The 26,732-nt window shown below is 44.9% G+C and overlaps 5 non-coding genes across 5 annotated transcripts; all 5 read right to left on the bottom strand.

Moving 5' to 3' along the window:
* Window positions 1-6,805: 6,805 nt before the first annotated feature.
* Window positions 6,806-6,878, bottom strand: trnar-ccu (transfer RNA arginine (anticodon CCU)). The gene has a single exon. It is a non-coding gene; the product is annotated as a tRNA-Arg (tRNA).
* Window positions 6,879-10,115: 3,237 nt separating this feature from the next.
* trnar-ccu (transfer RNA arginine (anticodon CCU)) lies at window positions 10,116-10,188 on the bottom strand. The gene has a single exon. It is a non-coding gene; the product is annotated as a tRNA-Arg (tRNA).
* An 8,789-nt stretch (window positions 10,189-18,977) lies between these two features.
* trnar-ccu (transfer RNA arginine (anticodon CCU)) lies at window positions 18,978-19,050 on the bottom strand. Its single transcript has one exon. It is a non-coding gene; the product is annotated as a tRNA-Arg (tRNA).
* A 4,631-nt stretch (window positions 19,051-23,681) lies between these two features.
* trnar-ccu (transfer RNA arginine (anticodon CCU)) lies at window positions 23,682-23,754 on the bottom strand. Its single transcript has one exon. It is a non-coding gene; the product is annotated as a tRNA-Arg (tRNA).
* Window positions 23,755-26,447: 2,693 nt separating this feature from the next.
* trnar-ccu (transfer RNA arginine (anticodon CCU)) lies at window positions 26,448-26,520 on the bottom strand. Its single transcript has one exon. It is a non-coding gene; the product is annotated as a tRNA-Arg (tRNA).
* Window positions 26,521-26,732: the final 212 nt, after the last annotated feature.

The raw sequence follows: 26,732 nt of genomic DNA, 5'->3' as shown, positions 1-26,732 counted from the left end.
ACTTACACATGCCCATGATATAGAGAAAAAAATTAATTGTTCGAACTTCATTGCTAAAAATAAGCTGTTTAGCAGAGGATGGTTTCGATCCATCGACCTCTGGGTTATGGGCCCAGCACGCTTCCGCTGCGCCACTCTGCTTTCAACCACTCGAGAAAAGAGTAAGACCCACAATCCATGGCTTAGGAGGCCAGTGTCTTAGGCCACTGGGGTACTGTGAAATCCTTTTCACCTATACGAACTGATAGAAGCAGTAAAAAAAATGTGTAACGGAAGGCACTTACACATGCCCATGATATAGAGAAAAAAATTAATTGTTCGCACTTCATTGCTAAAAATAAGCTGTTTAGCAGAGGATGGTTTCGATCCATCGACCTCTGGGTTATGGGCCCAGCACGCTTCCGCTGCGCCACTCTGCTTTCAACCACTCCAGAAAAGAGTAAGACCCACAATCCATGGCTTAGGAGGCCAGTGTCTTAGGCCACTGGGGTACTGTGAAATCCTTTTGACCTATACGAACTGATAGAAGCAGTAAAAAAAATGTGTAACGGAAGGCACTTACACATGCCCATGATATAGAGAAAAAAAATTATTGTTCGCACTTCATTGCTAAAAATAAACGTTTTAGCAGAGGATGGTTTCAATCTATCAACCTCTGGGTTATGGGCCCAGCACGCTTCCGCTGCGCCACTCTGCTTTTAGACTATGCAGAAAAGAGTAGGAATCACAATCCATGGCTTAGGAGGCCAGTGTCTCAGGCCACTGGTGTACTGCGAAATCCTTTTCACCAATACGAACTGATAGAAGCAGAAAAAAAAGGTGTAAAGGAAGACACTTACACATGCCCATGATATAGAGAAAAAAATTAATTGTTAGCACTTCATTGCTAAAAATATGCTGTTTAGCAGAGGATGGTTTCGATCCATCGACCTCTGGGTTATGGGCCCAGCACGCTTCCGCTGCGCCACTCTGCTTTCAACCATTCCAGAAAAGAGTAAGACCCACAATCCATGGCTTAGGAGAGCAGTGTCTTAGGCCACTGGGGTACTGTGAAATCCTTTTCAACTATACGAACTGATAGAAGCAGTAAAAAAAATGTGTAACGGAAGGCACTTACACATGCCCATGATATAGAGAAAAAAATGTATTGTTCGCACTTCATTGCTAAAAATAAAATGTTTAGCAGAGGATGGTTTCGATCCATCGACCTCTGGGTTATGGGCCCAGCACGCTTCCGCTGCGCCACTCTGCTTTTAGACTATGCAGAAAAGAGTAGGAATCACAATCCATGGCTTAGGAGGCCAGTGTCTCAGGCCACTGGTGTACTGCGAAATCCTTTTCACCTATACGAACTGATAGAAGCAGTAAAAAAAAGGTGTAACGGAAGGCACTTACACATGCCCATGATATAGAGAAAAAAATTAATTGTTCGCACTTCATTGCTAAAAATAAGCTGTTTAGCAGAGGATGGTTTCGATCCATCGACCTCTGGGTTATGGGCCCAGCACGCCTCCGCTGCGCCACTCTGCTTTCAACCACTGCAGAAAAGAGTAAGACCCACAATCCATGGCTTAGGAGGCCAGTGTCTTAGGCCACTGGGGTACTGTGAAATCCTTTTCACCTATACGAACTGATAGAAGCAGTAAAAAAAAGGTGTAACGGAAGGCACTTACACATGCCCATGATATAGAGAAAAAAATTAATTGTTCGCACTTCATTGCTAAAAATAAGCTGTTTAGCAGAGGATGGTTTCGATCCATCGACCTCTGGGTTATGGGCCCAGCGCGCCTCCGCTGCGCCACTCTGCTTTCAACCACTGCAGAAAAGAGTAAGACCCACAATCCATGGCTTAGGAGGCCAGTGTCTTAGGCCACTGGGGTACTGTGAAATCCTTTTCACCTATACGAACTGATAGAAGCAGTAAAAAAATGTGTAACGGAAGGCACTTACACATGCCCATGATATAGAGAAAAAAATTAATTGTTCGCACTTCATTGCTAAAAATAAGCTGTTTAGCAGAGGATGGTTTCGATCCATCGACCTCTGGGTTATGGGCCCAGCACGCTTCCGCTGCGCCACTCTGCTTTCAACCACTCCAGAAAAGAGTAAGACCCACAATCCATGGCTTAGGAGGCCAGTGTCTTAGGCCACTGGGGTACTGTGAAATCCTTTTCACCTATACGAACTGATAGAAGCAGTAAAAAAAATGTGTAACGGAAGGCACTTACACATGCCCATGATATAGAGAAAAAAATTTATTGTTCGCACTTCATTGCTAAAAATAAACTGTTTAGCAGAGGATGGTTTCGATCCATCGACCTCTGGGTTATGGGCCCAGCACGCTTCCGCTGCGCCACTCTGCTTTTAGACTATGCAGAAAAGAGTAGGAATCACAATCCATGTCTTAGGAGGCCAGTGTCTCAGGCCACTGGTGTACAGCGAAATCCTTTTCACCTATACGAACTGATAGAAGCAGTAAAAAAAAGGTGTAACGGAAGGCACTTACACATGCCCATGATATAGAGAAAAAATTAATTGTTCGCACTTCATTGCTAAAAATATGCTGTTTAGCAGAGGATGGTTTCGATCCATCGACCTCTGGGTTATGGGCCCAGCACGCTTCCGCTGCGCCACTCTGCTTTTAGACTATGCAGAAAAGAGTAGGAATCACAATCCATGGCTTAGGAGGCCAGTGTCTCAGGCCACTGGTGTACTGCGAAATCCTTTTCACCTATACGAACTGATAGAAGCAGTAAAAAAAGGTGTAACGGAAGGCACTTACACATGCCCATGATATAGAGAAAAAAATTAATTGTTCGCACTTCATTGCTAAAAATATGCTGTTTAGCAGAGGATGGTTTCGATCCATCGACCTCTGGGTTATGGGCCCAGCACGCTTCCGCTGCGCCACTCTGCTTTTAGACTATGCAGAAAAGAGTAGGAATCACAATCCATGGCTTAGGAGGCCAGTGTCTCAGGCCACTGGTGTACTGCGAAATCCTTTTCACCTATACGAACTGATAGAAGCAGTAAAAAAAGGTGTAACGGAAGGCACTTACACATGCCCATGATATAGAGAAAAAAATTAATTGTTCGCACTTCATTGCTAAAAATATGCTGTTTAGCAGAGGATGGTTTCGATCCATCGACCTCTGGGTTATGGGCCCAGCACGCTTCCGCTGCGCCACTCTGCTTTCAACCACTCCAGAAAAGAGTAAGACCCACAATCCATGGCTTAGGAGGCCAGTGTCTTAGGCCACTGGGGTACTGTGAAATCCTTTTCACCTATACGAACTGATAGAAGCAGTAAAGAAAATGTGTAACGGAAGGCACTTACACATGCCCATGATATAGAGAAAAAAATGTATTGTTCGCACTTCATTGCTAAAAATAAAATGTTTAGCAGAGGATGGTTTCGATCCATCGACCTCTGGGTTATGGGCCCAGCACGCTTCCGCTGAGCCACTCTGCTTTTAGACTATGCAGAAAAGAGTAGGAATCACAATCCATGGCTTAGGAGGCCAGTGTCTCAGGCCACTGGTGTACTGCGAAATCCTTTTCACCTATACGAACTGACAGAAGCAGTAAAAAAAAAGGTGTAACGGAAGGCACTTACACATGCCCATGATATAGAGAAAAAATTAATTGTTCGCACTTCATTGCTAAAAATAAGCTGTTTAGCAGAGGATGGTTTCGATCCATCGACCTCTGGGTTATGGGCCCAGCACGCTTCCGCTGCGCCACTCTGCTTTCAACCACTGCAGAAAAGAGTAAGACCCACAATCCATGGCTTATGATGCCAGTGTCTTAGGCCACTGGGGTACTGTGAAATCGTTTTCACCTATACGAACTGATAGAAGCAGTAAAAAAATGTGTAACGGAAGGCACTTACACATGCCCATGATATAGAGAAAAAATTCATTGTTCGAACTTCATTGCTAAAAATAAGCTGTTTAGCAGAGGATGGTTTCGATCCATCGACCTCTGGGTTATGGGCCCAGCACGCTTCCGCTGCGCCACTCTGCTTTCAACCACTCCAGAAAAGAGTAAGACCCACAATCCATGGCTTAGGAGGCCAGTGTCTTAGGCCACTGGGGTACTGTGAAATCCTTTTCACCTATACGAACTGATAGAAGCAGTAAAAAAATGTGTAACGGAAGGCACTTACACATGCCCATGATATAGAGAAAAAAATTAATTGTTCGCACTTCATTGCTAAAAATAAGCTGTTTAGCAGAGGATGGTTTCGATCCATCGACCTCTGGGTTATGGGCCCAGCACGCTTCCGCTGCGCCACTCTGCTTTCAACCACTCCAGAAAAGAGTAAGACCCACAATCCATGGCTTAGGAGGCCAGTGTCTTAGGCCACTGGGGTACTGTGAAATCCTTTTCACCTATACGAACTGATAGAAGCAGTAAAAAAAATGTGTAACGGAAGGCACTTACACATGCCCATGATATAGAGAAAAAAATGTATTGTTCGCACTTCATTGCTAAAAATAAACTGTTTAGCAGAGGATGGTTTCGATCCATCGACCTCTGGGTTATGGGCCCAGCACGCTTCCGCTGCGCCACTCTGCTTTCAACAACTCCAGAAAAGAGTAAGACCCACAATCCATGGCTTAGGAGGCCAGTGTCTTAGGCCACTGGGGTACTGTGAAATCCTTTTCACCTATACGAACTGATAGAAGCAGTAAAAAAATGTGTAACGGAAGGCACTTACACATGCCCATGATATAGAGAAAAAAATGTATTGTTCGCACTTCATTGCTAAAAATAAACTGTTTAGCAGAGGATGGTTTCGATCCATCGACCTCTGGGTTATGGGCCCAGCACGCTTCCGCTGCGCCACTCTGCTTTTAGACTATGCAGAAAAGAGTAGGAATCACAATCCATGTCTTAGGAGGCCAGTGTCTCAGGCCACTGGTGTACTGCGAAATCCTTTTCACCTATGCGAACTGATAGAAGCAGTAAAAAAAAGGTGTAACGGAAGGCACTTACACATGCCCATGATATAGAGAAAAAAAATTATTGTTCGCACTTCATTGCTAAAAATAAACTGTTTAGCAGAGGATGGTTTCGATCCATCGACCTCTGGGTTATGGGCCCAGCACGCTTCCGCTGCGCCACTCTGCTTTCAACCACTCCAGACAAGAGTAAGACCCACAATCCATGGCTTAGGAGGCCAGTGTCTTAGGCCACTGGGGTACTGTGAAATCCTTTTCACCTATACGAACTGATAGAAGCAGTAAAAAAAGGTGTAACGGAAGGCACTTACACATGCCCATGATATAGAGAAAAAAAATTATTGTTCGCACTTCATTGCTAAAAATAAACTGTTTAGCAGAGGATGGTTTCGATCCATCGACCTCTGGGTTATGGGCCCAGCACGCTTCCGCTGCGCCACTCTGCTTTCAAACACGCCAGATGGGACTTGAACCCACAATCACTGGCTTAGGAGGTCAGTGCCTTATCCATTAGGCCACTGGGGAACTGTAGTTCATTTACGACCAGTACAAACTCATTGAAGCAGTAAAAAAAATGTGTAACAGAAGGCAATGACAAATGCCCATGATATAGCAGATTTTTTTTCTTCGCACTTCAATGCTAAAAACAAACTGTTTAGCAGAGGATGGTTTTGATTCATCGACCTCTGGGCCCAGCACGCTTCCGCTGCGCCACTCTGCTTTCAACCACTCCGTGAAAAGAGTAGGAATCACAATCCATGGCTTAGGAGGCCAGTGTCTCTGGCCACTGGGGTACTGTGAAATCCTTTTCACCTATACGAACTGATAGAAGCAGTAAAAAAAATGTGTAACGGAAGGCACTTACACATGCCCATGATATAGAGAAAAAAAATTATTGTTCGCACTTCATTGCTAAAAATAAGCTGTTTAGCAGAGGATGGTTTCGATCCATCGACCTCTGGGTTATGGGCCCAGCACGCTTCCGCTGCGCCACTCTGCTTTTAGACTATGCAGAAAAGAGTAGGAATCACAATCCATGGCTTAGGAGGCCAGTGTCTCAGGCCACTGGTGTACTGCGAAATCCTTTTCACCTATACGAACTGATAGAAGCAGTAAAAAAAGGTGTAACGGAAGGCACTTACACATGCCCATGATATAGAGAAAAAAATTAATTGTTCGCACTTCATTGCTAAAAATATGCTGTTTAGCAGAGGATGGTTTCGATCCATCGACCTCTGGGTTATGGGCCCAGCACGCTTCCGCTGCGCCACTCTGCTTTTAGACTATGCAGAAAAGAGTAGGAATCACAATCCATGTCTTAGGAGGCCAGTGTCTCAGGCCACTGGTGTACTGCGAAATCCTTTTCACCTATGCGAACTGATAGAAGCAGTAAAAAAAAGGTGTAACGGAAGGCACTTACACATGCCCATGATATAGAGAAAAAAAATTATTGTTCGCACTTCATTGCTAAAAATAAACTGTTTAGCAGAGGATGGTTTCGATCCATCGACCTCTGGGTTATGGGCCCAGCACGCTTCCGCTGCGCCACTCTGCTTTCAACCACTCCAGACAAGAGTAAGACCCACAATCCATGGCTTAGGAGGCCAGTGTCTTAGGCCACTGGGGTACTGTGAAATCCTTTTCACCTATACGAACTGATAGAAGCAGTAAAAAAAGGTGTAACGGAAGGCACTTACACATGCCCATGATATAGAGAAAAAAAATTATTGTTCGCACTTCATTGCTAAAAATAAACTGTTTAGCAGAGGATGGTTTCGATCCATCGACCTCTGGGTTATGGGCCCAGCACGCTTCCGCTGCGCCACTCTGCTTTCAAACACCCCAGATGGGACTTGAACCCACAATCACTGGCTTAGGAGGCCAGTGCCTTATCCATTAGGCCACTGGGGCACTGTAGTTCATTTACGACCAGTACAAACTCATTGAAGCAGTAAAAAAATGTGTAACAGAAGGCAATGACAAATGCCCATGATATAGCAGATTTTTTTCTTCGCACTTCAATGCTAAAAACAAACTGTTTAGCAGAGGATGGTTTTGATTCATCGACCTCTGGGCCCAGCACGCTTCCGCTGCGCCACTCTGCTTTCAACCACTCCGTGAAAAGAGTAGGAATCACAATCCATGGCTTAGGAGGCCAGTGTCTCAGGCCACTGGTGTACTGCGAAATCCTTTTCACCTATACGAACTGATAGAAGCAGTAAAAAAAAAGTGTAACGGAAGGCACTTACACATGCCCATGATATAGAGAAAAAAATTAATTGTTCGCACTTCATTGCTAAAAATATGCTGTTTAGCAGAGGATGGTTTCGATCCATCGACCTCTGGGTTATGGGCCCAGCACGCTTCCGCTGCGCCACTCTGCTTTTAGACTATGCAGAAAAGAGTAGGAATCACAATCCATGGCTTAGGAGGCCAGTGTCTCAGGCCACTGGTGTACTGCGAAATCCTTTTCACCTATACGAACTGATAGAAGCAGTAAAAAAAGGTGTAACGGAAGGCACTTACACATGCCCATGATATAGAGAAAAAAATTAATTGTTCGCACTTCATTGCTAAAAATAAGCTGTTTAGCAGAGGATGGTTTCGATCCATCGACCTCTGGGTTATGGGCCCAGCACGCTTCCGCTGCGCCACTCTGCTTTCAACCACTCCAGAAAAGAGTAAGACCCACAATCCATGGCTTAGGAGGCCAGTGTCTTAGGCCACTGGGGTACTGTGAAATCCTTTTCACCTATACGAACTGATAGAAGCAGTAAAAAAAATGTGTAACGGAAGGCACTTACACATGCCCATGATATAGAGAAAAAATGTATTGTTCGCACTTCATTGCTAAAAATAAACTGTTTAGCAGAGGATGGTTTCGATCCATCGACCTCTGGGTTATGGGCCCAGCACGCTTCCGCTGCGCCACTCTGCTTTTAGACTATGCAGAAAAGAGTAGGAATCACAATCCATGTCTTAGGAGGCCAGTGTCTCAGGCCACTGGTGTACTGCGAAATCCTTTTCACCTATACGAACTGATAGAAGCAGTAAAAAAAAGGTGTAACGGAAGGCACTTACACATGCCCATGATATAGAGAAAAAAATTAATTGTTCGCACTTCATTGCTAAAAATCAGCTGTTTAGCAGAGGATGGTTTCGATCCATCGACCTCTGGGTTATGGGCCCAGCACGCTTCCGCTGCGCCACTCTGCTTTCAACCACTGCAGAAAAGAGTAAGACCCACAATCCATGGCTTAGGAGGCCAGTGTCTTAGGCCACTGGGGTACTGTGAAATCGTTTTCACCTATACGAACTGATAGAAGCAGTAAAAAAATGTGTAACGGAAGGCACTTACACATGCCCATGATATAGCAGATATTTTTTCTTCGCACTTCATTGCTAAAAACAAACTGTTTAGCAGAGGATGGTTTCGATCCATCGACCTCTGGGGCCCAGCACGCTTCCGCTGCGCCACTCTGCTTTCAACCACTCCGTGAAAAGAGTAGGAATCACAATCCATGGCTTAGGAGGCCAGTGTCTCTGGCCACTGGGGTACTGTGAAATCCTTTTCACCTATACGAACTGATAGAAGCAGTAAAAAAATGTGTAACGGAAGGCACTTACACATGCCCATGATATAGAGAAAAAAATTTATTGTTCGCACTTCATTGCTAAAAATAAACTGTTTAGCAGAGGATGGTTTCGATCCATCGACCTCTGGGTTATGGGCCCAGCACGCTTCCGCTGCGCCACTCTGCTTTCAACCACTGCAGAAAAGAGTAAGACCCACAATCCATGGCTTATGAGGCCAGTGCCTTATCCATTAGGCCACTGGGGTACTGTAGTTCATTTTCGACCAGTACAAACTCATTGAAGCAGTAAAAAAATGTGTAACAGAAGGCACTGACAAATGCCCATGATATAGCAGATTTTTTTCTTCGCACTTCAATGCTAAAAACAAACTGTTTAGCAGAGGATGGTTTCGATCCATCGACCTCTGGGTCCCAGCACGCTTCCGCTGCGCCACTCTGCTTTCAACCACTCCGTGAAAAGAGTAGGAATCACAATCCATGGCTTAGGAGGCCAGTGTCTCTGGCCACTGGGGTACTGTGAAATCCTTTTCACCTATACGAACTGATAGAAGCAGTAAAAAAATGTGTAACGGAAGGCACTTACACATGCCCATGATATAGAGAAAAAAATTATTGTTCGCACTTCATTGCTAAAAATAAGCTGTTTAGCAGAGGATGGTTTCGATCCATCGACCTCTGGGTTATGGGCCCAGCACGCTTCCGCTGCGCCACTCTGCTTTTAGACTATGCAGAAAAGAGTAGGAATCACAATCCATGGCTTAGGAGGCCAGTGTCTCAGGCCACTGGTGTACTGCGAAATCCTTTTCACCTATACGAACTGATAGAAGCAGTAAAAAAAGGTGTAACGGAAGGCACTTACACATGCCCATGATATAGAGAAAAAAATTAATTGTTCGCACTTCATTGCTAAAAATATGCTGTTTAGCAGAGGATGGTTTCGATCCATCGACCTCTGGGTTATGGGCCCAGCACGCTTCCGCTGCGCCACTCTGCTTTTAGACTATGCAGAAAAGAGTAGGAACCACAATCCATGTCTTAGGAGGCCAGTGTCTCAGGCCACTGGTGTACTGCGAAATCCTTTTCACCTATGCGAACTGATAGAAGCAGTAAAAAAAGGTGTAACGGAAGGCACTTACACATGCCCATGATATAGAGAAAAAAATTATTGTTCGCACTTCATTGCTAAAAATAAACTGTTTAGCAGAGGATGGTTTCGATCCATCGACCTCTGGGTTATGGGCCCAGCACGCTTCCGCTGCGCCACTCTGCTTTCAACCACTCCAGAAAAGAGTAAGACCCACAATCCATGGCTTAGGAGGCCAGTGTCTTAGGCCACTGGGGTACTGTGAAATCCTTTTCACCTATACGAACTGATAGAAGCAGTAAAAAAAGGTGTAACGGAAGGCACTTACACATGCCCATGATATAGAGAAAAAAATTATTGTTCGCACTTCATTGCTAAAAATAAACTGTTTAGCAGAGGATGGTTTCGATCCATCGACCTCTGGGTTATGGGCCCAGCACGCTTCCGCTGCGCCACTCTGCTTTCAAACACCCCAGATGGGACTTGAACCCACAATCACTGGCTTAGGAGGCCAGTGCCTTATCCATTAGGCCACTGGGGCACTGTAGTTCATTTACGACCAGTACAAACTCATTGAAGCAGTAAAAAAAATGTGTAACAGAAGGCAATGACAAATGCCCATGATATAGCAGATTTTTTTTCTTCGCACTTCAATGCTAAAAACAAACTGTTTAGCAGAGGATGGTTTTGATTCATCGACCTCTGGGCCCAGCACGCTTCCGCTGCGCCACTCTGCTTTCAACCACTCCGTGAAAAGAGTAGGAATCACAATCCATGGCTTAGGAGGCCAGTGTCTCTGGCCACTGGGGTACTGTGAAATCCTTTTCACCTATACGAACTGATAGAAGCAGTAAAAAAATGTGTAACGGAAGGCACTTACACATGCCCATGATATAGAGAAAAAAATGTATTGTTCGCACTTCATTGCTAAAAATAAACTGTTTAGCAGAGGATGGTTTCGATCCATCGACCTCTGGGTTATGGGCCCAGCACGCTTCCGCTGCGCCACTCTGCTTTTAGACTATGCAGAAAAGAGTAGGAATCACAATCCATGGCTTAGGAGGCCAGTGTCTCAGGCCACTGGTGTACTGCGAAATCCTTTTCACCTATACGAACTGATAGAAGCAGTAAAAAAAGGTGTAACGGAAGGCACTTACACATGCCCATGATATAGAGAAAAAAATTAATTGTTCGCACTTCATTGCTAAAAATAAGCTGTTTAGCAGAGGATGGTTTCGATCCATCGACCTCTGGGTTATGGGCCCAGCACGCTTCCGCTGCGCCACTCTGCTTTCAACCACTCCAGAAAAGAGTAAGACCCACAATCCATGGCTTAGGAGGCCAGTGTCTTAGGCCACTGGGGTACTGTGAAATCCTTTTCACCTATACGAACTGATAGAAGCAGTAAAAAAATGTGTAACGGAAGGCACTTACACATGCCCATGATATAGAGAAAAAATTTATTGTTCGCACTTCATTGCTAAAAATAAACTGTTTAGCAGAGGATGGTTTCGATCCATCGACCTCTGGGTTATGGGCCCAGCACGCTTCCGCTGCGCCACTCTGCTTTCAGACTATGCAGAAAAGAGTAGGAATCACAATCCATGGCTTAGGAGGCCAGTGTCTCAGGCAACTGGTGTACTGCGAAATCCTTTTCACCTATACGAACTGATAGAAGCAGTAAAAAAAGGTGTAACGGAAGGCACTTACACATGCCCATGATATAGAGAAAAAAATTATTGTTCGCACTTCATTGCTAAAAATAAACTGTTTAGCAGAGGATGGTTTCGATCCATCGACCTCTGGGTTATGGGCCCAGCACGCTTCCGCTGCGCCACTCTGCTTTTAGACTATGCAGAAAAGAGTAGGAATCACAATCCATGGCTTAGGAGGCCAGTGTCTCAGGCCACTGGTGTACTGCGAAATCCTTTTCACCTATACGAACTGATAGAAGCAGTAAAAAAAAGGTGTAACGGAAGGCACTTACACATGCCCATGATATAGAGAAAAAAAATTATTGTTCGCACTTCATTGCTAAAAATCAGCTGTTTAGCAGAGGATGGTTTCGATCCATCGACCTCTGGGTTATGGGCCCAGCACGCTTCCGCTGCGCCACTCTGCTTTCAACCACTGCAGAAAAGAGTAAGACCCACAATCCATGGCTTAGGAGGCCAGTGTCTTAGGCCACTGGGGTACTGTGAAATCGTTTTCACCTATACGAACTGATAGAAGCAGTAAAAAAAATGTGTAACGGAAGGCACTTACACATGCCCATGATATAGCAGATTTTATTCTTCGCACTTCATTGCTAAAAACAAACTGTTTAGCAGAGGATGGTTTTGATCCATCGACCTCTGGGTCCCAGCACGCTTCCGCTGCGCCACTCTGCTTTCAACCACTCCGTGAAAAGAGTAGGAATCACAATCCATGGCTTAGGAGGCCAGTGTCTCTGGCCACTGGGGTACTGTGAAATCCTTTTCACCTATACGAACTGATAGAAGCAGTAAAAAAAATGTGTAACGGAAGGCACTTACACATGCCCATGATATAGAGAAAAAAATGTATTGTTCGCACTTCATTGCTAAAAATAAAATGTTTAGCAGAGGATGGTTTCGATCCATCGACCTCTGGGTTATGGGCCCAGCACGCTTCCGCTGCGCCACTCTGCTTTCAACCACTCCAGAAAAGAGTAAGACCCACAATCCATGGCTTAGGAGGCCAGTGCCTTATCCATTAGGCCACTGGGGCACTGTAGTTCATTTACGACCAGTACAAACTCATTGAAGCAGTAAAAAAAATGTGTAACAGAAGGCACTGACAAATGCCCATGATATAGCAGATTTTTTTTCTTCGCACTTCAATGCTAAAAACAAACTGTTTAGCAGAGGATGGTTTTGATTCATCGACCTCTGGGCCCAGCACGCTTCCGCTGCGCCACTCTGCTTTCAACCACTCCGTGAAAAGAGTAGGAATCACAATCTATGGCTTAGGAGGCCAGTGTCTCTGGCCACTGGGGTACTGTGAAATCCTTTTCACCTATACGAACTGATAGAAGCAGTAAAAAAAATGTGTAACGGAAGGCACTTACACATGCCCATGATATAGAGAAAAAAAATTATTGTTCGCACTTCATTGCTAAAAATAAACTGTTTAGCAGAGGATGGTTTCGATCCATCGACCTCTGGGTTATGGGCCCAGCACGCTTCCGCTGCGCCACTCTGCTTTTAGACTATGCAGAAAAGAGTAAGACCCACAATCCATGGCTTATGAGGCCAGTGTCTTAGGCCACTGGGGTACTGTGAAATCCTTTTCACCTATACGAACTGATAGAAGCAGTAAAAAAATGTGTAACGGAAGGCACTTACACATGCCCATGATATAGAGAAAAAAATGTATTGTTCGCACTTCATTGCTAAAAATAAGCTGTTTAGCAGAGGATGGTTTCGATCCATCGACCTCTGGGTTATGGGCCCAGCACGCTTCCGCTGCGCCACTCTGCTTTTAGACTATGCAGAAAAGAGTAAGAACCACAATCCATGGCTTAGGAGGCCAGTGTCTCAGGCCACTGGGGTACTGCGAAATCCTTTTCACCTATACGAACTGATAGAAGCAGTAAAAAAAAGGTGTAACGGAAGGCACTTACACATGCCCATGATATAGAGAAAAAATTAATTGTTCGCACTTCATTGCTAAAAAAATCTGTTTAGCAGAGGATGGTTTCGATCCATCGACCTCTGGGTTATGGGCCCAGCACGCTTCCGCTGCGCCACTCTGCTTTCAACCACTCCAGAAAAGAGTAAGACCCACAATCCATGGCTTAGGAGGCCAGTGTCTTAGGCCACTGGGGTACTGTGAAATCCTTTTCACCTATACGAACTGATAGAAGCAGTAAAAAAATGTGTAACGGAAGGCACTTACACATGCCCATGATATAGAGAAAAAAATGTATTGTTCGCACTTCATTGCTAAAAATAAACTGTTTAGCAGAGGATGGTTTCGATCCATCGACCTCTGGGTTATGGGCCCAGCACGCTTCCGCTGCGCCACTCTGCTTTTAGACTATGCAGAAAAGAGTAGGAATCACAATCCATGTCTTAGGAGGCCAGTGTCTCAGGCCACTGGTGTACTGCGAAATCCTTTTCACCTATACGAACTGATAGAAGCAGTAAAAAAAGGTGTAACGGAAGGCACTTACACATGCCCATGATATAGAGAAAAAAATTAATTGTTCGCACTTCATTGCTAAAAATAAGCTGTTTAGCAGAGGATGGTTTCGATCCATCGACCTCTGGGTTATGGGCCCAGCACGCTTCCGCTGCGCCACTCTGCTTTTAGACTACTGCAGAAAAGAGTAGGAACCACAATCCATGGCTTAGGAGGCCAGTGTCTCAGGCCACTGGTGTACTGCGAAATCCTTTTCACCTATACGAACTGATAGAAGCAGTAAAAAAAGGTGTAACGGAAGGCACTTACACATGCCCATGATATAGAGAAAAAAATTAATTGTTCGCACTTCATTGCTAAAAATAAGCTGTTTAGCAGAGGATGGTTTCGATCCATCGACCTCTGGGTTATGGGCCCAGCACGCTTCCGCTGCGCCACTCTGCTTTTAGACTATGCAGAAAAGAGTAGGAATCACAATCCATGGCTTAGGAGGCCAGTGTCTCAGGCCACTGGTGTACTGCGAAATCCTTTTCACCTATACGAACTGATAGAAGCAGTAAAAAAAAGGTGTAACGGAAGGCACTTACACATGCCCATGATATAGAGAAAAAAATTAATTGTTCGCACTTCATTGCTAAAAATATGCTGTTTAGCAGAGGATGGTTTCGATCCATCGACCTCTGGGTTATGGGCCCAGCACGCTTCCGCTGCGCCACTCTGCTTTCAACCACTCCAGAAAAGAGTAAGACCCACAATCCATGGCTTAGGAGGCCAGTGTCTTAGGCCACTGGGGTACTGTGAAATCCTTTTCACCTATACGAACTGATAGAAGCAGTAAAAAAATGTGTAACGGAAGGCACTTACACATGCCCATGATATAGAGAAAAAAATGTATTGTTCGCACTTCATTGCTAAAAATAAAATGTTTAGCAGAGGATGGTTTCGATCCATCGACCTCTGGGTTATGGGCCCAGCACGCTTCCGCTGAGCCACTCTGCTTTTAGACTATGCAGAAAAGAGTAGGAATCACAATCCATGGCTTAGGAGGCCAGTGTCTCAGGCCACTGGTGTACTGCGAAATCCTTTTCACCTATACGAACTGACAGAAGCAGTAAAAAAAAGGTGTAACGGAAGGCACTTACACATGCCCATGATATAGAGAAAAAATTAATTGTTCGCACTTCATTGCTAAAAATAAGCTGTTTAGCAGAGGATGGTTTCGATCCATCGACCTCTGGGTTATGGGCCCAGCACGCTTCCGCTGCGCCACTCTGCTTTCAACCACTGCAGAAAAGAGTAAGACCCACAATCCATGGCTTATGATGCCAGTGTCTTAGGCCACTGGGGTACTGTGAAATCGTTTTCACCTATACGAACTGATAGAAGCAGTAAAAAAAATGTGTAACGGAAGGCACTTACACATGCCCATGATATAGAGAAAAAAATTAATTGTTCGAACTTCATTGCTAAAAATAAGCTGTTTAGCAGAGGATGGTTTCGATCCATTGACCTCTGGGTTATGGGCCCAGCACGCTTCCGCTGCGCCACTCTGCTTTCAACCACTCCAGAAAAGAGTAAGACCCACAATCCATGGCTTAGGAGGCCAGTGTCTTAGGCCACTGGGGTACTGTGAAATCCTTTTCACCTATACGAACTGATAGAAGCAGTAAAAAAACTGTGTAACGGAAGGCACTTACACATGCCCATGATATAGAGAAAAAAATTAATTGTTCGCACTTCATTGCTAAAAATAAGCTGTTTAGCAGAGGATGGTTTCGATCCATCGACCTCTGGGTTATGGGCCCAGCACGCTTCCGCTGCGCCACTCTGCTTTCAACCACTCCAGAAAAGAGTAAGACCCACAATCCATGGCTTAGGAGGCCAGTGTCTTAGGCCACTGGGGTACTGTGAAATCCTTTTCACCTATACGAACTGATAGAAGCAGTAAAAAAAATGTGTAACGGAAGGCACTTACACATGCCCATGATATAGAGAAAAAAATGTATTGTTCGCACTTCATTGCTAAAAATAAACTGTTTAGCAGAGGATGGTTTCGATCCATCGACCTCTGGGTTATGGGCCCAGCACGCTTCCGCTGCGCCACTCTGCTTTTAGACTATGCAGAAAAGAGTAGGAATCACAATCCATGGCTTAGGAGGCCAGTGTCTCAGGCCACTGGTGTACTGCGAAATCCTTTTCACCTATGCGAACTGATAGAAGCAGTAAAAAAAGGTGTAACGGAAGGCACTTACACATGCCCATGATATAGAGAAAAAAAATTATTGTTCGCACTTCATTGCTAAAAATAAGCTGTTTAGCAGAGGATGGTTTCGATCCATCGACCTCTGGGTTATGGGCCCAGCACGCTTCCGCTGCGCCACTCTGCTTTTAGACTATGCAGAAAAGAGTAGGAATCACAATCCATGGCTTAGGAGGCCAGTGTCTCAGGCCACTGGTGTACTGCGAAATCCTTTTCACCTATACGAACTGATAGAAGCAGTAAAAAAAAGGTGTAACGGAAGGCACTTACACATGCCCATGATATAGAGAAAAAATTAATTGTTCGCACTTCATTGCTAAAAATAAGCTGTTTAGCAGAGGATGGTTTCGATCCATCGACCTCTGGGTTATGGGCCCAGCACGCTTCCGCTGCGCCACTCTGCTTTCAACCACTCCAGAAAAGAGTAAGACCCACAATCCATGGCTTAGGAGGCCAGTGTCTTAGGCCACTGGGGTACTGTGAAATCCTTTTCACCTATACGAACTGATAGAAGCAGTAAAAAAAATGTGTAACGGAAGGCACTTACACATGCCCATGATATAGAGAAAAAAATGTATTGTTCGCACTTCATTGCTAAAAATAAGCTGTTTAGCAGAGGATGGTTTCGATCCATCGACCTCTGGGTTATGGGCCCAGCACGCTTCCGCTGCGCCACTCTGCTTTCAACCACTCCAGAAAAGAGTAAGACCCACAATCCATGGCTTAGGAGGCCAGTGTCTTAGGCCACTGGGGTACTGTGAAATCCTTTTCACCTATACGAACTGATAGAAGCAGTAAAAAAAATGTGTAACGGAAGGCACTTACACATGCCCATGATATAGAGAAAAAAATGTATTGTTCGCACTTCATTGCTAAAAATAAACTGTTTAGCAGAGGATGGTTTCGATCCATCGACCTCTGGGTTATGGGCCCAGCACGCTTCCGCTGCGCCACTCTGCTTTTAGACTATGCAGAAAAGAGTAGGAATCACAATCCATGTCTTAGGAGGCCAGTGTCTCAGGCCACTGGTGTACTGCGAAATCCTTTTCACCTATGCGAACTGATAGAAGCAGTAAAAAAAAGGTGTAACGGAAGGCACTTACACATGCCCATGATATAGAGAAAAAAATTATTGTTCGCACTTCATTGCTAAAAATAAACTGTTTAGCAGAGGATGGTTTCGATCCATCGACCTCTGGGTTATGGGCCCAGCACGCTTCCGCTGCGCCACTCTGCTTTCAACCACTCCAGACAAGAGTAAGACCCACAATCCATGGCTTAGGAGGCCAGTGTCTTAGGCCACTGGGGTACTGTGAAATCCTTTTCACCTATACGAACTGATAGATGCAGTAAAAAAAGGTGTAACGGAAGGCACTTACACATGCCCATGATATAGAGAAAAAAAATTATTGTTCGCACTTCATTGCTAAAAATAAACTGTTTAGCAGAGGATGGTTTCGATCCATCGACCTCTGGGTTATGGGCCCAGCACGCTTCCGCTGCGCCACTCTGCTTTCAAACACGCCAGATGGGACTTGAACCCACAATCACTGGCTTAGGAGGTCAGTGCCTTATCCATTAGGCCACTGGGGAACTGTAGTTCATTTACGACCAGTACAAACTCATTGAAGCAGTAAAAAAAATGTGTAACAGAAGGCAATGACAAATGCCCATGATATAGCAGATTTTTTTTCTTCGCACTTCAATGCTAAAAACAAACTGTTTAGCAGAGGATGGTTTTGATTCATCGACCTCTGGGCCCAGCACGCTTCCGCTGCGCCACTCTGCTTTCAACCACTCCGTGAAAAGAGTAGGAATCACAATCCATGGCTTAGGAGGCCAGTGTCTCTGGCCACTGGGGTACTGTGAAATCCTTTTCACCTATACGAACTGATAGAAGCAGTAAAAAAAATGTGTAACGGAAGGCACTTACACATGCCCATGATATAGAGAAAAAAAATTATTGTTCGCACTTCATTGCTAAAAATAAGCTGTTTAGCAGAGGATGGTTTCGATCCATCGACCTCTGGGTTATGGGCCCAGCACGCTTCCGCTGCGCCACTCTGCTTTTAGACTATGCAGAAAAGAGTAGGAATCACAATCCATGGCTTAGGAGGCCAGTGTCTCAGGCCACTGGTGTACTGCGAAATCCTTTTCACCTATACGAACTGATAGAAGCAGTAAAAAAAATGTGTAACGGAAGGCACTTACACATGCCCATGATATAGAGAAAAAAATTAATTGTTCGCACTTCATTGCTAAAAATAAGCTGTTTAGCAGAGGATGGTTTCGATCCATCGACCTCTGGGTTATGGGCCCAGCACGCTTCCGCTGCGCCACTCTGCTTTTAGACTATGCAGAAAAGAGTAGGAATCACAATCCATGTCTTAGGAGGCCAGTGTCTCAGGCCACTGGTGTACTGCGAAATCCTTTTCACCTATGCGAACTGATAGAAGCAGTAAAAAAAGGTGTAACGGAAGGCACTTACACATGCCCATGATATAGAGAAAAAAAATTATTGTTCGCACTTCATTGCTAAAAATAAACTGTTTAGCAGAGGATGGTTTCGATCCATCGACCTCTGGGTTATGGGCCCAGCACGCTTCCGCTGCGCCACTCTGCTTTCAACCACTCCAGACAAGAGTAAGACCCACAATCCATGGCTTAGGAGGCCAGTGTCTTAGGCCACTGGGGTACTGTGAAATCCTTTTCACCTATACGAACTGATAGAAGCAGTAAAAAAAGGTGTAACGGAAGGCACTTACACATGCCCATGATATAGAGAAAAAAAATTATTGTTCGCACTTCATTGCTAAAAATAAACTGTTTAGCAGAGGATGGTTTCGATCCATCGACCTCTGGGTTATGGGCCCAGCACGCTTCCGCTGCGCCACTCTGCTTTCAAACACCCCAGATGGGACTTGAACCCACAATCACTGGCTTAGGAGGCCAGTGCCTTATCCATTAGGCCACTGGGGCACTGTAGTTCATTTACGACCAGTACAAACTCATTGAAGCAGTAAAAAAAATGTGTAACAGAAGGCAATGACAAATGCCCATGATATAGCAGATTTTTTTTCTTCGCACTTCAATGCTAAAAACAAACTGTTTAGCAGAGGATGGTTTTGATTCATCGACCTCTGGGCCCAGCACGCTTCCGCTGCGCCACTCTGCTTTCAACCACTCCGTGAAAAGAGTAGGAATCACAATCCATGGCTTAGGAGGCCAGTGTCTCAGGCCACTGGTGTACTGCGAAATCCTTTTCACCTATACGAACTGATAGAAGCAGTAAAAAAAATGTGTAACGGAAGGCACTTACACATGCCCATGATATAGAGAAAAAAAATTATTGTTCGCACTTCATTGCTAAAAATAAGCTGTTTAGCAGAGGATGGTTTCGATCCATCGACCTCTGGGTTATGGGCCCAGCACGCTTCCGCTGCGCCACTCTGCTTTTAGACTATGCAGAAAAGAGTAGGAATCACAATCCATGGCTTAGGAGGCCAGTGTCTCAGGCCACTGGTGTACTGCGAAATCCTTTTCACCTATACGAACTGATAGAAGCAGTAAAAAAAAGGTGTAACGGAAGGCACTTACACATGCCCATGATATAGAGAAAAAAATTAATTGTTCGCACTTCATTGCTAAAAATATGCTGTTTAGCAGAGGATGGTTTCGATCCATCGACCTCTGGGTTATGGGCCCAGCACGCTTCCGCTGCGCCACTCTGCTTTTAGACCATGCAGAAAAGAGTAGGAACCACAATCCATGGCTTAGGAGGCCAGTGTCTCAGGCCACTGGTGTACTGCGAAATCCTTTTCACCTATACGAACTGATAGAAGCAGTAAAAAAAGGTGTAACGGAAGGCACTTACACATGCCCATGATATAGAGAAAAAAATTAATTGTTCGCACTTCATTGCTAAAAATAAGCTGTTTAGCAGAGGATGGTTTCGATCCATCGACCTCTGGGTTATGGGCCCAGCACGCTTCCGCTGCGCCACTCTGCTTTCAACCACTCCAGAAAAGAGTAAGACCCACAATCCATGGCTTAGGAGGCCAGTGTCTTAGGCCACTGGGGTACTGTGAAATCCTTTTCACCTATACGAACTGATAGAAGCAGTAAAAAAATGTGTAACGGAAGGCACTTACACATGCCCATGATATAGAGAAAAAAATTTATTGTTCGCACTTCATTGCTAAAAATAAACTGTTTAGCAGAGGATGGTTTCGATCCATCGACCTCTGGGTTATGGGCCCAGCACGCTTCCGCTGCGCCACTCTGCTTTTAGACTACTCCAGAAAAGAGTAGGAACCACAATCCATGTCTTAGGAGGCCAGTGTCTCAGGCCACTGGTGTACTGCGAAATCCTTTTCACCTATACGAACTGATAGAAGCAGTAAAAAAAGGTGTAACGGAAGGCACTTACACATGCCCATGATATAGAGAAAAAAATTATTGTTCGCACTTCATTGCTAAAAATAAACTGTTTAGCAGAGGATGGTTTCGATCCATCGACCTCTGGGTTATGGGCCCAGCACGCTTCCGCTGCGCCACTCTGCTTTTAGACTATGCAGAAAAGAGTAGGAATCACAATCCATGGCTTAGGAGGCCAGTGTCTCAGGCCACTGGTGTACTGCGAAATCCTTTTCACCTATACGAACTGATAGAAGCAGTAAAAAAAAGGTGTAACGGAAGGCACTTACACATGCCCATGATATAGAGAAAAAATTAATTGTTCGCACTTCAATGCTAAAAATCAGCTGTTTAGCAGAGGATGGTTTCGATCCATCGACCTCTGGGTTATGGGCCCAGCACGCTTCCGCTGCGCCACTCTGCTTTCAACCACTGCAGAAAAGAGTAAGACCCACAATCCATGGCTTAGGAGGCCAGTGTCTTAGGCCACTGGGGTACTGTGAAATCCTTTTCACCTATACGAACTGATAGAAGCAGTAAAAAAAAATGTGTAACGGAAGGCACTTACACATGCCCATGATATAGAGAAAAAAATGTATTGTTCGCACTTCATTGCTAAAAATAAACTGTTTAGCAGAGGATGGTTTCGATCCATCGACCTCTGGGTTATGGGCCCAGCACGCTTCCGCTGCGCCACTCTGCTTTTAGACTATGCAGAAAAGAGTAGGAATCACAATCCATGGCTTAGGAGGCCAGTGTCTCAGGCCACTGGTGTACTGCGAAATCCTTTTCACCTATACGAACTGATAGAAGCAGTAAAAAAAGGTGTAACGGAAGGCACTTACACATGCCCATGATATAGAGAAAAAAATTATTGTTCGCACTTCATTGCTAAAAATAAACTGTTTAGCAGAGGATGGTTTCGATCCATCGACCTCTGGGTTATGGGCCCAGCACGCTTCCGCTGCGCCACTCTGCTTTTAGACTATGCAGAAAAGAGTAGGAATCACAATCCATGGCTTAGGAGGCCAGTGTCTCAGGCCACTGGTGTACTGCGAAATCCTTTTCACCTATACGAACTGATAGAAGCAGTAAAAAAAAGGTGTAACGGAAGGCACTTACACATGCCCATGATATAGAGAAAAAATTAATTGTTCGCACTTCATTGCTAAAAATCAGCTGTTTAGCAGAGGATGGTTTCGATCCATCGACCTCTGGGTTATGGGCCCAGCACGCTTCCGCTGCGCCACTCTGCTTTCAACCACTCCAGAGAAGAGTAAGACCCACAATCCATGGCTTATGAGGCCAGTGTCTTAGGCCACTGGGGTACTGTGAAATCGTTTTCACCTATACGAACTGATAGAAGCAGTAAAAAAATGTGTAACGGAAGGCACTTACACATGCCCATGATATAGCAGATTTTTTTTCTTCGCACTTCATTGCTAAAAACAAACTGTTTAGCAGAGGATGGTTTTGATTCATCGACCTCTGGGCCCAGCACGCTTCCGCTGCGCCACTCTGCTTTCAACCACTCCGTGAAAAGAGTAGGAATCACAATCCATGGCTTAGGAGGCCAGTGTCTCTGGCCACTGGGGTACTGTGAAATCCTTTTCACCTATACGAACTGATAGAAGCAGTAAAAAAAATGTGTAACGGAAGGCACTTACACATGCCCATGATATAGAGAAAAACATGTATTGTTCGCACTTCATTGCTAAAAATAAAATGTTTAGCAGAGGATGGTTTCGATCCATCGACCTCTGGGTTATGGGCCCAGCACGCTGCAGCTGCGCCACTCTGCTTTCAACCACTGCAGAAAAGAGTAAGACCCACAATCCATGGCTTATGAGGCCAGTGCCTTATCCATTAGGCCACTGGGGCACTGTAGTTCATTTACGACCAGTACAAACTCATTGAAGCAGTAAAAAAAATGTGTAACAGAAGGCACTGACAAATGCCCATGATATAGCAGATTTTTTTTCTTCGCACTTCAATGCTAAAAACAAACTGTTTAGCAGAGGATGGTTTTGATCCATCGACCTCTGGGCCCAGCACGCTTCCGCTGCGCCACTCTGCTTTCAACCACTCCGTGAAAAGAGTAGGAATCACAATCCATGGCTTAGGAGGCCAGTGTCTCTGGCCACTGGGGTACTGTGAAATCCTTTTCACCTATACGAACTGATAGAAGCAGTAAAAAAAATGTGTAACGGAAGGCACTTACACATGCCCATGATATAGAGAAAAAAAATTATTGTTCGCACTTCATTGCTAAAAATAAACTGTTTAGCAGAGGATGGTTTCGATCCATCGACCTCTGGGTTATGGGCCCAGCACGCTTCCGCTGCGCCACTCTGCTTTTAGACTATGCAGAAAAGAGTAGGAATCACAATCCATGGCTTAGGAGGCCAGTGTCTTAGGCCACTGGGGTACTGTGAAATCCTTTTCACCTATACGAACTGATAGAAGCAGTAAAAAAAATGTGTAACGGAAGGCACTTACACATGCCCATGATATAGAGAAAAAAATGTATTGTTCGCACTTCATTGCTAAAAATAAAATGTTTAGCAGAGGATGGTTTCGATCCATCGACCTCTGGGTTATGGGCCCAGCACGCTTCCGCTGCGCCACTCTGCTTTTAGACTATGCAGAAAAGAGTAGGAATCACAATCCATGGCTTAGGAGGCCAGTGTCTCAGGCCACTGGTGTACTGCGAAATCCTTTTCACCTATACGAACTGATAGAAGCAGTAAAAAAAAAGGTGTAACGGAAGGCACTTACACATGCCCATGATATAGAGAAAAAAATTAATTGTTCGCACTTCATTGCTAAAAAAATCTGTTTAGCAGAGGATGGTTTCGATCCATCGACCTCTGGGTTATGGGCCCAGCACGCTTCCGCTGCGCCACTCTGCTTTCAACCACTCCAGAAAAGAGTAAGACCCACAATCCATGGCTTAGGAGGCCAGTGTCTTAGGCCACTGGGGTACTGTGAAATCCTTTTCACCTATACGAACTGATAGAAGCAGTAAAAAAATGTGTAACGGAAGGCACTTACACATGCCCATGATATAGAGAAAAAAATTATTGTTCGCACTTCATTGCTAAAAATAAACTGTTTAGCAGAGGATGGTTTCGATCCATCGACCTCTGCGTTATGGGCCCAGCACGCTTCCGCTGCGCCACTCTGCTTTCAAACACCCCAGATGGGACTTGAACCCACAATCACTGGCTTAGGAGGCCAGTGCCTTATCCATTAGGCCACTGGGGCACTGTAGTTCATTTACGACCAGTACAAACTCATTGAAGCAGTAAAAAAAATGTGTAACAGAAGGCACTGACAAATGCCCATGATATAGCAGATTTTTTTTCTTCGCACTTCAATGCTAAAAACAAACTGTTTAGCAGAGGATGGTTTTGATCCATCGACCTCTGGGCCCAGCACGCTTCCGCTGCGCCACTCTGCTTTCAACCACTCCGTGAAAAGAGTAGGAATCACAATCCATGGCTTAGGAGGCCAGTGTCTCTGGCCACTGGTGTACTGTGAAATCTTTTTCACCTATACGAACAGATAGAAGCAGTAAAAAAAATGTGTAACGGAAGGCACTGACACATGCCCATGCTATAGCGAGAAAAAAAAATGTGTTCACACATCATTGCTAGAAATAAACTGTTTAGCAGAGGATGGTTTCGATCCATCGACCTCTGGGTTATGGGCCCAGCACGCTACTGCTGCGCCAGTCTGCTTTTAGACTATGCAGAAAAGAGTAGGAATCACAATCCATGGCTTAGGAGGCCAGTGTCTCAGGCCACTGGTGTACTGCGAAATCCTTTTCACCTATACGAACTGATAGAAGCAGTAAAAAAAAGGTGTAACGGAAGGCACTTACACATGCCCATGATATAGAGAAAAAAAATTATTGTTCGCACTTCATTGCTAAAAATCAGCTGTTTAGCAGAGGATGGTTTCGATCCATCGACCTCTGGGTTATGGGCCCAGCACGCTTCCGCTGCGCCACTCTGCTTTCAACCACTGCAGAGAAGAGTAAGACCCACAATCCATGGCTTATGAGGCCAGTGTCTTAGGCCACTGGGGTACTGTGAAATCCTTTTCACCTATACGAACTGATAGAAGCAGTAAAAAAAATGTGTAACGGAAGGCACTTACACATGCCCATGATATAGCAGAATTTTTTCTTCGCACTTCATTGCTAAAAACAAACTGTTTAGCAGAGGATGGTTTCGATTCATCGACCTCTGGGTGCCCAGCACGCTTCCGCTGCGCCACTCTGCTTTCAACCACTCCGTGAAAAGAGTAGGAATCACAATCCATGGCTTAGGAGGCCAGTGTCTCTGGCCACTGGGGTACTGTGAAATCCTTTTCACCTATACGAACTGATAGAAGCAGTAAAAAAATGTGTAACGGAAGGCACTTACACATGCCCATGATATAGAGAAAAAAATGTATTGTTCGCACTTCATTGCTAAAAATAAACTCTTTAGCAGAGGATGGTTTCGATCCATCGACCTCTGGGTTATGGGCCCAGCACGCTTCAGCTGCGCCACTCTGCTTTCAACCACTCCAGAAAAGAGTAAGACCCACAATCCATGGCTTATGAGGCCAGTGCCTTATCCATTAGGCCACTGGGGCACTGTAGTTCATTTACGACCAGTACAAACTCATTGAAGCAGTAAAAAAATGTGTAACAGAAGGCACTGACAAATGCCCATGATATAGCAGATTTTTTTCTTCGCACTTCAATGCTAAAAACAAACTGTTTAGCAGAGGATGGTTTTGATCCATCGACCTCTGGGCCCAGCACGCTTCCGCTGCGCCACTCTGCTTTCAACCACTCCGTGAAAAGAGTAGGAATCACAATCCATGGCTTAGGAGGCCAGTGTCTCTGGCCACTGGGGTACTGTGAAATCCTTTTCACCTATACGAACTGATAGAAGCAGTAAAAAAATGTGTAACGGAAGGCACTTACACATGCCCATGATATAGAGAAAAAAATTATTGTTCGCACTTCATTGCTAAAAATAAACTGTTTAGCAGAGGATGGTTTCGATCCATCGACCTCTGGGTTATGGGCCCAGCACGCTTCCGCTGCGCCACTCTGCTTTTAGACCACTGCAGAAAAGAGTAGGAACCACAATCCATGGCTTAGGAGGCCAGTGTCTTAGGCCACTGGGGTACTGTGAAATCCTTTTCACCTATACGAACTGATAGAAGCAGTAAAAAAAATGTGTAACGGAAGGCACTTACACATGCCCATGATATAGAGAAAAAAATGTATTGTTCGCACTTCATTGCTAAAAATAAAATGTTTAGCAGAGGATGGTTTCGATCCATCGACCTCTGGGTTATGGGCCCAGCACGCTTCCGCTGCGCCACTCTGCTTTTAGACTATGCAGAAAAGAGTAGGAATCACAATCCATGGCTTAGGAGGCCAGTGTCTCAGGCCACTGGTGTACTGCGAAATCCTTTTCACCTATACGAACTGATAGAAGCAGTAAAAAAAAAGGTGTAACGGAAGGCACTTACACATGCCCATGATATAGAGAAAAAAATTAATTGTTCGCACTTCATTGCTAAAAAAAATCTGTTTAGCAGAGGATGGTTTCGATCCATCGACCTCTGGGTTATGGGCCCAGCACGCTTCCGCTGCGCCACTCTGCTTTCAACCACTCCAGAAAAGAGTAAGACCCACAATCCATGGCTTAGGAGGCCAGTGTCTTAGGCCACTGGGGTACTGTGAAATCCTTTTCACCTATATGAACTGATAGAAGCAGTAAAAAAAATGTGTAACGGAAGGCACTTACACATGCCCATGATATAGAGAAAAAAAATTATTGTTCGCACTTCATTGCTAAAAATAAACTGTTTAGCAGAGGATGGTTTCGATCCATCGACCTCTGCGTTATGGGCCCAGCACGCTTCCGCTGCGCCACTCTGCTTTCAAACACCCCAGATGGGACTTGAACCCACAATCACTGGCTTAGGAGGCCAGTGCCTTATCCATTAGGCCACTGGGGCACTGTAGTTCATTTACGACCAGTACAAACTCATTGAAGCAGTAAAAAAAATGTGTAACAGAAGGCACTGACAAATGCCCATGATATAGCAGATTTTTTTCTTCGCACTTCAATGCTAAAAACAAACTGTTTAGCAGAGGATGGTTTTGATCCATCGACCTCTGGGCCCAGCACGCTTCCGCTGCGCCACTCTGCTTTCAACCACTCCGTGAA

Source organism: Salmo salar, chromosome ssa17 (assembly GCF_905237065.1).
Source record: "Salmo salar chromosome ssa17, Ssal_v3.1, whole genome shotgun sequence".
Lineage (NCBI taxonomy): Eukaryota > Metazoa > Chordata > Actinopteri > Salmoniformes > Salmonidae > Salmo > Salmo salar.
This window is presented reverse-complemented; position numbering and strand designations above follow the sequence as displayed.